Source organism: Physeter macrocephalus, chromosome 17 (genome assembly GCF_002837175.3).
Source record: "Physeter macrocephalus isolate SW-GA chromosome 17, ASM283717v5, whole genome shotgun sequence".
Taxonomy (NCBI): Eukaryota; Metazoa; Chordata; class Mammalia; order Artiodactyla; family Physeteridae; genus Physeter; species Physeter macrocephalus.
The window spans coordinates 17399905-17414290 of NC_041230.1; the positions used below are offsets into that span (position 1 = coordinate 17399905).

Genomic DNA, 14386 nt, shown 5'->3' on the forward strand with positions numbered 1-14386 from the left:
TGAGGGGACCCCCCCCGCAAACCCCTGGGGGGCCTAGGCCATCACCCATTTGTGGGAGCAGCCGGCCGACTGGCTCCCTTCCCGTGTCTGGCCCTGATGCTGAGTCCTGATTTAGAAACCAACTGTGTTCTCTTCCTCACCCGCAGCAGTTGGACACCTGCCTTTTGCCTACACTTTGTGAGCAGTGTGCGACAGAGGAAGCAGCGTCCCCTCGGCTGACGTCAGGAGGGCACAGCCAGCTTCCCTGGGCAGGTGTCACGTGGGCAGGCGCCACCCAGGCGGCAGCTGGACGGGACAACTTACAGTGACTGCAGAAATCACCCTTAAGGGGAAACCCTGCTTTCCTGGTCAGCTCCAGAGGGCCAGGGGACCCTGACAAAGGTGCCGGGGACCAGGGAAGGGCCGGCCACCCCCAGCATGTGGGGTAATTGACTGACCTGCACTGGAAGAAGTGCCTGCCCTTCGGTGAGCACAGCTGGGGTGCTTGGGGAGCTTGTCCCGGGCCGGTGTGGCCTTTGGTGCTGAGGAGACAGCGCTGAGCTAGAGCCGCAGACTCCTGGGGCAGGTTGAAGGGACCTGAGCCCACCTGCCTGCAATCTCCAACACCACCGCTCCCTGTAAGGGCACAGGACACTCTCTCAATTTATCGAGCAAATGTCACCCTCCCTCCTGATGAGACAGCAGATTGCCCCTCACTTTCCCACGGGGAAGTCCCTGGTCCCTGCTCCCAGGAGCTCAGAGTCGGCTTGGAGGGACACAGCCCTCAAACAGGTAAACCGCTAAGCTGCACAGCGATCACCGCCGAAAGAAAGAACAGGACCCCGTGTGGGAGAGGTCGGGGACGGGGAGCAGGTGATTTACACAGGGGCTCGAAGGGCTTCTGGGAGGGGTGAGCCGTGGCCCCACCAGGGTGAGAAGGCTGAGCTCTGCAGTCTGCGGGCACTTGGAGGGGACCCCAGGGTTGGGGGACATCAGGCTCTTCCCTGTCCTCCGGCTGGCCCCCGGCTCAGGCCTCCAGGCCTGGGCGGCCTCCGTTTCCCTCGCTACACTGGGGAAACGAATGGGCAGACACCCCCAGCTTGGCAAGCCCAGTCACTAAAAGAGGCTGAGGGGGAGAGAGGGGGGGCAGATCTGATGGCCCCAGGCAGGCGGGGCCTCATACCCGCTGCCCACAGGCCCTCCGCCGCTGCCTGGCCCTGAAGGCGCTCAAATCTGTGACTGTTCAGTCCAAATCCCTGCCCCCGGAAGGGCTGGACCAAAGCTAGGAGCCCACAGCCAGGGATCCCAAATGTTACTGAGCTAGTGGGGCTGAGAGAGGGGCCCAGTCTCCCGAGCCAAAGGACACGCTCCTGGGGACAGGAACCCGGAGTCTGGTGGGGGCCTGTGGGGCAGCACAGCCCCAGAAGGCTTGCTGGGGGCCTCGGTTCCCTTGGGCCTCGGCAGAGGGGGGGATTTGGATGGGGCAGCCGGCAAGCAGGCAACCCCAGCGCGGGGATGGCAAGATGGCGGGAAAGGTGGCTGTGGGAAGGGCCCCCAGTGCCCCCCGGCCTGCTGGGTGGGTGAGTGTGGGAAGGCCTGGGGGCTGACCACGGGCCCCGCCGAGGCGCAGGACGGGGCCCCTGACTCAGGAGACACACGTGCCTTCCTGCAGGAGCGCGGAGCCAGGCCTGCTGGGTCACCCACCAAGGGAGCCAAGGGGGTGTGGGAGCTGAGGGCTGGGTCCGGGGGGCGCTGGTGGAGGGACTGAGGGCCTGAAGGGATTCTGGGGGCGACACACCCATGGTCACCGCAGGGGTAGCTGAGTGGGCATGGCAGAGGGGACCCAGCACCATGTCACGATGGCTGAGCAACTCCAAGCCTCCCCTGTGGCCCGAGGGCCCTGCCGCCCACAGCCTCTTCTCTGGGGGGCTCACCGCTCGTGCCCTGCCTCCTCTCAGCCCAGCCGAGCCCCTGCCACCCACCCCTCCTCTCGGCTCCTGGAATGCACTGGGCTCCCCTCCCAGGCTCTGGGCCCCTGTCCTGGCCACTCCCCTGCCCTTCTCTCAGCTCAGAACTTGCTCCTGCAGGAAGCCTTCCCCGCCTGTCCACTCTCAGGACGCCTGTGGGGGTCCCTTACACTCCTCACCTGTGTAACACCCAGCCGGGGGTTGTGACGCGCCAGTGGTCGAGTACCTCCAGCCAGGCTCCCCACCGCTGGGAGGACCTCTGTCCCCAGAGGTCAGAGGAGGCTCTGACCTACCTGTGTCCCAGCACACAGCGCCTGGTTCATCCCCCGGTGGCCTGAATGAATGAAGGATGGAAGGACTGAGTGAGTGGGCGAGCCCTCCTCCAGCCTCTCGCTCCTCCTCCTTTGCCCCCAGGCTGTGGTTCCCCACTCCGGGAGGGGTGCACAGGGGGTAGCATGGGTGGCCCCTGGGCAGGCGGTGCTGAAACCTAGGCACTGAGCTCCACAAGCAACCCCAAAGAGAGGCCAAGATCGATGCGCTGCCCTATTGACAAAACCTCAGCCGTAATGCAGATATTTCTCACATTTTTATTGTGTTCATGTATGTTGGTTCACAGCGGTTTTGTCAATAAAAAAAACACTGCACAAAGTCTCACCTAAAACTGTCACCAAAAATTATTGATTGCTGTGATAACAGCAAATTAGATGTTAAAGGAGATTTGTGGCAGTGGGTCGGACAGAACACCAGAGGTAGAGGCTGGTGGCATCTGGGGCCCAGGCAAGGGGAGCCCTAAAACCTGCATGGGTAGGCAGGTGCCATTTCACACCGTCGCTCAACTCCCCTCTTCAGCTGGGGCTCAGGGCCGCCCCCAGGACAAGGGTCAGGGAGGTGAAGGCCTGGGCAGAGTCCACACCCACCAACCCCAGGGATAAGGTGGGGTGCGGGCCCCAGAAGCAGGAGAGGATGATTCTGACAAGGTGAGCCAGGAGGGTGTCCTCAAGGAGGTGACAGTTGGGCCACCTCTTGAACATCAGGCGGGTTTCAAATGTTCACTTCCCTGAAAAGGAAGCAGCACGAGCAAACACTTGAAGGCAGAGAAATGCCTACCGTGTTCAGGACACAGGGCAGAACGCACCTGGCATATCTGCACACATGAATGGAGGGGCTCCGGGCACCTGGGCCGGCAGCACCGACTGAGCCTCTGTCTCCTTTCCTGTGGCCGCTCATCTAGTCAATCTATGGAGGCGTGTTTATACGTTTCTTCCTTGGAAAATTTACTCTCGGGTTCTGGTATTTCATGGGCAAAGTATAAATTGTGGAGGTGGCACAACCCATAAAAGCAAGCTTTTCTTTTAAAATATAAATGTGCCGAGAGGTGCAAAGTGCAGAGGGGTGGAGGGAGAACCTTAGATCATTAGTGGCTCCTGCTTGTCTTCCCGACAATAATTGGTGGGCGGAGCGGCGCGGGCTGGGCAGGGAGCGGTGGGCGGCGGTGCCGCGGAGGGTAAATGGCACCAGAGGCAGAGAAATTGGCGGGGAGGCGAGGGAGGGGGCGACCTCTCTAGAGCCGTGCTTGCTATTTTGGGCAATTAACAAGGGGGCCGGGATATATGTTTTTTTCCTGGAATGTCTGATTGGGGGCCAGAAATTTATATTTACACCGATTGGCTGGGCAAATGGGAAAGAACGCGTTTTTTAAAAGAATTAGTGGAAGATTTCTACTCCATACTGGCAGCCCTTTCCCTGCACATCTTTCTCTTTATGCGGTTTTGTCTCAGTGATTTGAGCATGTTCTAATTTTGTCATTCAAGCCATCTGACTTTCACTGCTCTATACAAACAAAACCTAATTTAGTCTGAGATGTTTTAAGTCATAACAATGACGGATGGCCAGGGTTCAGGTGTGGTGGAATATTTAAATACCTAGTCTATATTTTTCTGATATAAAGACAGGCAGCTTTTTGTACTCTGATTAATTATGATTTTGCATTTCAGAAAAAAAAATAGCTTTTCTATTCTACATTATTAATTGGTTATTTAATTAGGAATTCTCCAAGCTTCAGATGTTCAGAAGCTAAATCTGTGAGTGGGTTTAAAAAAAGCCGAGCTCCATCCTGTTGCCTTTTTGTATCTTATGAAGGTCACAATAAGACGTGATTGTTTGGCATAGCGGCAGTGAATTATGCCACCCAGACAAGCTTTTAACCTATGTGCCTTCACTCTGAGTGAGACACACGGGCATGTGCTCTCTTTAAACCGTTCTCTATTGAAGAGGATTCAATCACCATAATGAATCTGAGGCCAGGCAGCAATCTTCCGCACTGAAAGAATTTCTAAAAGATTGTAGAATTTGTAAAACGAACAGCTCACAGTCTAAATGGCTGTGTGGGTGAATCAATTATTGCAAGGCCCCGAGTAGTCATAATATTTAGTACATATCATGGAGTGTTTCAGGTACAATAAGATATGCTCGTTTTTCCCTGTTCCTGCTGGAAGGGGTCCCGGATGCCCGCAAACAACCCCGACGGATCCATGGCATCCCATGAGAGCGGGGTCAAGCCACCCCGTCCACATGCATGTCCACGGTGCTCCCAGGCACACGCACAGGCACGTGCACAGTGAGGAGGAGGCTGGTGTCTGGAGAGGCAAGGGCGTGGCTAAGGTGGCCCCCGTTCCATCAAGCCCACCTCACCAACCCACGAGATGCTACGTTGCCAGTTCTCCTTTGTAGAGCCTGGTTTTGAAGTTTCCTTAGTAATACAATAATTATTTTTCTCTGACAGCACCATTTATAACCATCTACTCTGTGTCCAACTAGCCCTGTTTTCATTAATCAATGGGCATGGAGACGACTGTCATCACCTCTCTGGATTATGACTTATCGGCCTCCTGCAGGCTCCTTTCGAGTGGACACAAATCAGGTGAAGATGGAGCCTTTTTTGGCTCCTGGTGGGGAAGCTTCTTGCACATAGGCCTAGGTATTATCTACAGACCTCTGCTTCAGAGAAGGGCATCCAGGAAATCCCCAAGGAACTCAGGAAAGACTGTCCCACCATGCTTTAAACACTGTGAGACAGGCAGTGCCCACCTCGAGCACAGAGCGGAAGGCCTCATGGGGTCCAAGGGGAGCTTAAAAACCTCATGGTGTCATCAGGGCAAGAGTCCCAATGGTTGGAATATTACAGCCAGCCTACAACAAGACTAAAGATGTGTTAAAGGTGGATGTTGCAGGGATCTGGGTTGGGGTAGGGCCCCATGTGAGCTGTCCTAGAATGAAGCTGGGGTATTTTCAAGGTCCCTTTAGTGCAGTCCCCCAGAGGCTTCCATTAGCACTGCAGTGACCCTCTCCTCTGTTAGCATACTGCCATAGAAGGGATCACACAGCACATGCTCCACAGCTTCTCAAAGCCCCAGAAGTGGCATTGTTCAGAGTCCCCTTAACTTATGCTCCCTGGATAAATCCTGCCACTTTGAGGCCCACGAAGCCATAACTCTGCCTCCAGGGGATGGGAACATCTGTTCCGCGATGATCTTTAGCCCAGCTTTGCCCCTATAGTTGTGTGTTTGTCACAAACACTCTGACAACATGAGTGGCTCACCATTCTCAGTTGGTAAGCAGATACAAAGAAAATCCCTCGGGCTTCTCTGGTGGCGCAGTGGTTGAGAGTCCGCCTGCCGATGCAGGGGACACGGGTTCGTGCCCTGGTCCGGGAAGATCCCACATGCCGTGGAGCGGCTGGGCCCGTGAGCCATGGCCGCTGAGCCTGTGCGTCCGGAGCCTGCGCTCCGCAACGGGAGAGGCCACAACAGTGAGAGGCCTGCATACCGAAAAACAAAAACCAAAAACCAAAAACCAAAAAAAAAAAAAAAAAAAGAAAGAAAATCCCTCATATAGTTCTAAACTCTATGCAGCTCTTTCCTCCAGTGAACTTCACCTTTGGGCACCTTTGCTGATATAGAACAAAGAGTTAATCTAACTTAAAAGGAAGGCTGCCAGTAGCTGCAGAGCCGAGACTCAAGCCTGGATCTTGGGAGCCCTTTCCTCCCCCTTCCCACAGGGCATCTCTTGGCTGGATGCTTCTCCCTTAACCAGTTCCTCCCTGGATCACCCAGGGCACCCATGACTCTCCCCCGAGCAAAGAGCATATGCTGTCCTCCCAAATAGACCCAGAGCCAAAGCTTCCTCACTAGCTCGCTCAAGCAGCAGCAAGTGGACCAGACCTTCCATTCCTAAAACATCTTCTCAGCTCAATTCTAAGTTGCCTCATTCTCATACTCTGCTAAGGACAACAGGAAATAAACAGAACCAGCTTGGAAAGCTACATGGCAAAAAGATCCATGGATAGAGTCTATCAAGTACCTAGGAAGAAACCTAACAAAAGGTTTATAACTTCTACAGGAAAACTTGATTAAGAGCTGTTAAAGACGTCTTAACTCAATAGAGAGATATACCATACTCATGAATAGGACATTTTAACAGTGTATACAGATGTCAATTTTCCCCCAATGGATCTATTGATCTGATATTATTTCATTCAAAGTTGCAACAGGGATTTTAAAGAAACTTGTTAAGTGACATGGAAGAATAAGGAGCCAAGAATAGCCAGGATACTTCTGAAGATGAAAAGTGGAGAGGAAGGACTTGATTCACCTTATGTCAGCACTTAGTATGAAGCCACGGTAATTAAGGCAGTGTGGTACTGGTGCAAGGAAAAATAAATCCACCAGAGAAACAGAGAGCCCAGAAACAGAACCTCACACTGAGGTATATGACAAAAGTTATGTCAGAACAGCACAGGGAAAAGGACCTGTTGAACAGGTGAAGCTGAAAAAAATGATAAGCCATGTGGAAAAAAAAGAAATTGCACCTTCCCCTCACACCATGTTGGCAAACCAGGTCCAGATGGATTAAAGACTTAAATGTTAAAAAACAAAACTTTAAAGTTCCTAGTAGAAAATATGTCTAAATATCATTTAGACCTTGGGGTAGGAATAGATTTCCTTAAACAAACATCAATGACTATGAAGAATAAGATTAATACATTTGACCATATTAAAATTAAGAATTTTATATTTATCAAAAGATACCTCTGATTGTGCAACACAGGAAATACAGCCAATATTCCACAGAAACTATAAATGGAGTATAACCTTTAAAAATTGTGAATCATTGTATTGAACACCTGTAACTTATATAGTATTGAATATCAACTATACTTCAATAAAAAAAGATACCTCTAAAAGTAAAAAGACAAAAGATGTTTGTAACACACAGAAATGACAAAAAATTAATATTACAAATGTACTGAACTCCATATCAATAAGAAGAGCAGAAGCAACCCAATGGGAAAATAGGCAAGGGACGTAAATAGGCATTTCACAGAAGAGTAAATAAATATGGCCGTAAGAGAAAATGCTATACACTGAATGTGTGTGTTCTTCCAAAATTAATATGTTGAGACTCTAATCCCCAGTATGATGATATTTGGAGGACTTTGGGAGGTAATCAGATCATGAGGGTGGACCCCCTTTCTGAATGGGATTAGTGCCCTTATAAGAAGAAACATGAGAGAGATGATCTCTCTCTCTTTACCATGTGAGGAGATGGCGAGAGGGCAGCCGTCTATAAACTAGGAAGAGGGCCTTCACCAGGAACTTGATCTGCCAGCACCTTGATCTTGGACATCCAGAACTGTGAGAAATAAATGTCTGTTGTTTAAGCCAACCTGCCTGTGATATTTGTTATGGCAGCCCAAGCAGACACAGACAGACCGACATCATTGGTGATCAGGGAAATGCAATCAAGAGCATAATGAGAGACCACTTTATACCTATTTGATTAACAAAGAGTACCAGTCCAATAATACCAAGTATTGGAGAGGCTTGTTGGAGAGGCAATCACTTTAGAAAACATCTTGAAATTATCTCCTAAAGTTGAATATTCACAGTAATTCTACTCCTAGGTATATATACCCAAGAGAAAACCGCGCATGTGTATAAAAGGAGACCTATATGAGAATGTTTGCAGCAGCACTGCTCCCAGTACCACGACCCCAGAAGCAACCCAAACACTCATCACAGGAGAGTGGGATAACTAGCTGGTATTTTCACCCAGTGGAACACTCTATGGAAACACGACACATGAGTGAACAATGTTGAGATGCAACAATATGGAAGAACCTCAGCCGTATAATATTGATTGCAAAAAGTAAGTCACAAAACATTATATACAGGATGGTACCCTTTGAAAGTTGGAAAGAACTAAATAAAAATATGTGATTTTAGGAATACAATGTAGACACAATAAAAATACATAGAAAAGAAAGCAAAGGAATAAACAGAGAATTGAGAGAATTGTAAAAGGAGGTGGGGATATGGAGGCAATCATAGATTATTGTCAAATTCTTAGTTTGTGTTTTGAATAGTGGTCTCATGTTACTAAAAATATCGCTTAAATAATTACACCACATATGGGCCATGCATAGTCCAAGGATGAGGGTATATGAACCAAGGATTATGATAAATCCATTCTAGGAACTCAGGTCCAATTTTGTAAAAATACATATGCTTTGACCCAGAAATTCCTCTTCTAGGAATTCATCTTAAGGAAAATAATCAGATACATGTGCAAAGAGCTGTGTACAAGGCTGCTTAGGACCAAATTGTTTCTAATGGCAGAAAACTAGAAAGGACATTAATGTCCAACAATAGGGGATTAGAACATCATGCAATGGAATACTAAAGAAATTTTGAAAAGGTGAAATGTGGTGCATACATACACCATGGAAAAAACTAAAATGAAATACAGCAGAAAAACTACGACTCTGATAGCATGGTGAGATTATAGGTGACTTTTTAAATGGAAGTATAGTAGTCGTCAGGTTATTCTGTAATTTTAAATGTAAATTTAAGAGATAATAAATGGTACCACTGCTGGGACATGGAGGGGAGCAGTTGGAACCAACAAGCCTCTTTTGCAGGCATTGAAAGAATTATTTCCTCATGTGGGCAAGGACAACACTTTTATTATTTTAATTGTTTATATTATATATATTAAAATTTTAAAACTATGCTTACTGTTGAAACTTGGGGAAGAGAGAGGAAAATATAAATAAATGCCCCAGAATCCCTCTAACATTGACGTTCTTCCTTCTAGTCTTCTTCATCATTACTGTGATGGTTAAATTCATGTGTCAACTTGCTAGACTGTGGTGCTCAGTTGTTGGTCAAGCACCAGTCTAGATGTTGTTTTGAAGGTATTTTTTAGATGTGATTACCTTTAAATCAGTAGATTTCTTGTAAAGTGGATTAGGCACCATAATGTGGGTGGGCCTCGTCCAATCAGTAGAAGCCCTTAAAAGAGAAACCTGATTCCCGGAGGAGGAAGAAATTCTGCCTCCAGACACCCCTTCAGACTCAACCTGCAACATCAATTCTTCCCTGGGTCTCCAGCCTGCTAGCCTGCCCTGCAAACTTTGCCCAGCTCCCACAATTGCATGAGCCAGTTCCTTCAAATAAACCCCTCTCTCTTTCACTCTTGCTCTCTCTCAGTTTACACACACACACACACACACGCGCAGGCATGTGTGTATACATACATTCTATGGGCTGTTTCTCTGGAGAGCCCTAATACAATTACCTATATTTGCATTGTCTTTTTCACAAAATAGAATACTCATATCCTGTTTTCATATAATATTGAATACATCATGAGCATTAACCAATGCTATTCTGTCTTTAAAAACGATTTTAATAGCCACGTAATATATTTTTATAATTTATTCTTAGCCAGTTCCTTATTGTTAGACACCTGGATTTCCCAATATTTCACTATTGTAGGTAATGTTGCAACTAACAGGCTGGAGAGATCATCTTTTCATCTTTGATTCAACTGTTTTTGAACAATGTGGTGAAGAGATGCTGGACTAGCTAGCAGGCAGGGGCCAGGGTTGTAGAACTGGTTTGACGGCCTTGAGCGGATGCCTCTCTGGTCTCAGCAGGGTGGCCTACGTTATTTCCACAGGCCTTTCCAGCCACTAATAACACGACCCCACACGACCCCTTAGTTTCATGTTGGACCCACCCGAGCCAGACGGAGAGGGATGGAGCCTCTTCCATTCCCTCCCTCCCCACCCTGGTCCACCAGCAAGTCCTACCAATTCTGACTACAAAATATATATTTAATTTGTGCCTTTCTCTCCTGGTCTCTCTGCTTCCATGGTTGGCCTCCCACAATCAGTTCTGAAGGAGTGGACCCAGTGATTTTCTTTCAATGTAAGTCAGGTCCAGTCGCTGTCCTGCTCAGAACCCTCAGGGGCTTCCCACTCTGCCCCGAGAATAACACCCTTCACGGCCAGCATGGCGCAGGTGACTCTCCAAACATCTGGGGCCTCTTTCAGCCTTGGGTCCCAAACCCCAATCCTACAAAACAAGAGTTCCTGCCCGTGGCTCACTCCTGCTCCTCCTTCAGATCTGGTAGCTGCTTCCCCCTCCAGAGAAGCCTTTCCTGACCCCCCAGCCCCACCCAGTAATCCTCCAGGCCCATTCTGTGTTTATGTTCTTTTCCTTTCTCACTAGACTCCAAGTTCCATGAAGGCAGTGACCAGACCTGTCTTGTTTATTATTCTGTCTCCAACAGCTACCACATAATAGAGGATCGGTGAAGCCTTCTGACTAAACAAATGAAGTATTGGGAATCCAAGCCTGGAGAAGGAACATCCCTCCTCACAGGGCAGAAGAGCCACATATCCAGGCTCCTGCCTCTCACCAGCTCTCCCTTCGCTAAACGTTTGGACTTCTGCCGGCAGGAGACTTCACAAAGGAAGGGAAGAACATCGGGGCATTCACAGCACTGCCCAGCACCTGGAAGACGGCTGAGGCAGATGCATGTTCTGGTTAGAGGAGATGAATGGCATACAACCCCTTTCAAAAAATTCCTCGTTTCCCCCAGGTTTGCCCCTTCCTTCCTCTCTCCCACAGGACCTAATGAGCTGCAGACAGCAGGTGCTATGCCTTCATTCATCACAGGCGGCAGGGAGAGAGGGATAGCCGTACGTCCTGGTTGGGGGATCTTTGGGCCCTGGCAGCCAGCCTCGGGCAATGAGGTGGTAGAGAGGAGAGAGAGGCGGAGAGGGAGGGGGAGGTGATCACCACGCACTGGCCTAGATTTCTGAAGTTTTGACCAACTGGGAGCAAAGGAGGTACGTGAGCAGCCGTGGGCAAGCATAAGTGCAGCCGCCCCATCCATGGAATCTATGCATTCTAACCAGGCAATCCATATGTTCCCTTCCTGCCCTACGTCAAGTGCTAGCGTGAAGGAGTTAAAGGCTGAAACACTGGGACCTTGGGAAAGACCTTTTCCTCATCTGAGCGTCTGTTCACTTGGAGGTTCTCTGGGTCTGCAGCCCACCAGTCTGCAAAGAGGATGGTGATGAAACAGAAAAAGGCAAGACCACTCAATCAAGGAAATAGAACCAAAGCAAACCTTCAAAGGACAAAGAATACTTGTGCTCACTCCACACAGAAAAATGGATCACCTTCCTTTAGGTACTTCCACGTTCGATACTTCATCATGGGCCCACAGCCTTCTACATGGCGCTGTCTGGATTTCTGCAGTGAGGACATGGCTCAAAGAAGTAGAAGGACATGCCCAAGGATGAATCAGCCAGGAAGGCATGGAGTTGGAATGTGAGACCCGCCTACACTGTTGGTGACCACCAGGATCAGGGTTCTGTAGAAAAGCGTTTATGTCCAGTGAATGGGCTGGTCCATGCTTCCAAAACGTGAAGCTCCCCTGAGTTGCCCGCCAGCATTCTCTCTGACAACATCTCCCATGAGCATGGAAATGAGCTTCCCCCCAAAGAACACGTCAGATAACCTTTTCTAAGGCAGCTGTCAGTCACCACCTCGGTCCTCTCTAACTGTGGAAGGGAACCTTTTTCCTGAGGAATCCTTGACGTGCTTGCACTGCCAGCCTGTGCCATAGGTCCCCTCAGCACTGAGACCACGGGCTCTTCACCCCCACACACGCGTATTACATACATTTGTTTATATGGAGCTTTGGCGCTCTCTTGATTGCACAGCAGTGCAGCCTGCTGATGAGGTTTGCTGTTGACATTTCAACATTAGCTGGCTTTTGTCAATTGTGGCAGCCTAAGAAATTCTATCTTAAGGGCTGCTCTTTATTAAATTTGCAAGATACAAAACTGTGACTGACAAATAGTCTCCTTTCCCTTTGCAAATGCATAAATAATGGTCAGCAACTCTCAAGTAATTAAAATGTTCTAAATTTAAACAAAAATGAAATTGCCAAAGATTTACAAGGATTGGGGTAGCCTACATTTGGCCTAACGAAACATTTTCGTGATATTTTCCAACAGTTATCAGCAGATCTTTGGGGGATGAGAATGAGGGAGAAGGCGCAGCAGGGGAGAAAGCAGAGGAAAGAACATTTACATGGGCTTCCTTGTTCTATGTTTTACCAAACTTTGTCACAGAATCTTCTATGCGACTCTTTTATGTGCTATCGGTGACATAATTCCTGTTTTATTCCCCAGCCATTATATATGATAAATAAAACAATGCTCTGAAAACACTAAGATCTCTCATCAATGTCATTGTGAAAAGGGCCCAGATAAATGAGTCCTGGAATCAAAGGCAGATGACATGGCTGACCATGTATCATCTTCTATGTATTGAACGTAGTCTTTGTAAAGATAGAGCGGTAATAAAAAGTGGTATTGTGTGCTCTGAAAGGCTGTGTGGGTCTGTGCATGACTAATCTGTCTTTCTGCATTATTTTATTCAATCTTCTCTGACTTTATGCCTTTGACATTTTTGCTACACTCAGTAAATTTGAGTGAATAGGCAATTTTAAAGAATTTTTATAGGGCTTCAGAGAAGTCATATGCAGAAGGTATCTTTGTTCAAATTTAACAGTTTAAATATTTCCTTTGTCTAGGGTACAGAATAATCTTTAGACAAAAAAAAAAAAGAAAGAATGCTTTAGCCTTAAGATTTTAACAATGTTTCCTAAAACAGTTCAATTATTTTTTTAAAAAAGTTTATAATCGAGGAGCTGCTCAACTTTTCCAATTTTATCATTATTATAACAGGAGACTGGCCTCTTTCTGCAGATTAAGGTGTTCCTTCTTTCTCCAGAATCCAGAGATACAGAAGATGCAATTAAAAGGGATTATTTTGAATCTAGAGTTCAAAATGGCCTTATTTGAGATCACCCATTTTTTCTGACTTCGTATTGCAAGGGTACTTGTCTCTAAGGAAATAATGACTTCGTTGCATGTCTTTAATTTACTGTGTACCTTGTTATCTGTTCATTATCTAATCTATAACATTAGTTTAGCTAAGCACTTTAGATAATTTGCAGCACAGAGAGGTATGCAATATGAAATACAAAATTATTTCCTTTGCTAAACTGGGCAGAAGTTCTCACCTGAAGTGTACCACACCATACGTTTCAGTAAAATCACTCCCTTCTATTTAGGCTATTGAGCCATTTAGAGGAAAGCTGGGATTACTTGATAAAACTGTTTGGGCTAGCAGGTGCCAGCCTCATAGATTTGGCTTATGAATACTTTTAAAAAGATTATTAAACTATGTAAAGTAAACCTAAACTTCAGATGAACCCATCCTGGTGGATTCGTATAGCCAATTATATTTTAAAGTATCTGTAATATCAAAAACATAGTCCACACATTTCATTTTTATGAATCACTCCATAAGCCCACATCCAGCAGGGTGACTGAAGACTTGTGCTTAGTACCTTTGAGGTGCTTTCAAGAAACTGGACCTCAGGAATCCCTTAAGGGGGAAGGAGGATATTTCGGGCAACTGGTGACCTACATGCTCTCACAGTCCAGTGCAGTTGAGCCCTAGGGTCTGTATTCTGGAGCAGAAGTTGGGTGAATATGGCAGAAGGTGGTTTTCCCCAGACACACAGGGAAGGCTCAGGGCACAGAGCTATTAGCTCTGGCCTCTTGCAGGACCAAGCCAGTGCACACCCCTGCTCACTGCTTCTGTACCTGACTGGAGGCTCACCACCATCTTTGCACAGGGGCTTAAGGCGGGCAGGCAATGTTAGATCCCTCTAAGGGGAAGCAGGGGCGGCGGTACGCCAGTTACTGGAGGGCGAGTAGCTGACCACAGCAGGGGAGGGCTGCGATGGGGCCAGAGAACGGCCCCTTCAGGTTCTGTTTCTCAGAAAGCAGGAGCCTGTACAGAGTGTAAGAAGGCCCGGAAACCCAGGCGCCTGGCCATGGTTCACATACAATGAACGAAACCATCGGTCACAAGCGGCTCTGTGTCAGCCCCCAACCCTCCATGCACACAGAGTGGAAGACAGCTTACATCTCACTGAAAACACAAGGTAGTAAGTACACGAGTGACGTCCCCAACACTTTTGTAATCATCTAACAGAGAATG

General features: G+C 47.9%; 1 long non-coding RNA gene across 1 annotated transcript; it reads left to right on the forward strand.

Moving 5' to 3' along the window:
• Positions 1–273: 273 nt before the first annotated feature.
• On the forward strand, positions 274–12673 carry LOC114484140 (uncharacterized). The gene is made up of 3 exons (XR_003676658.1): positions 274–465; positions 7909–8153; positions 10584–12673. It is a non-coding gene; the product is annotated as an uncharacterized lncRNA (long non-coding RNA).
• The last annotated feature ends 1713 nt before the right edge of the window (positions 12674–14386 follow it).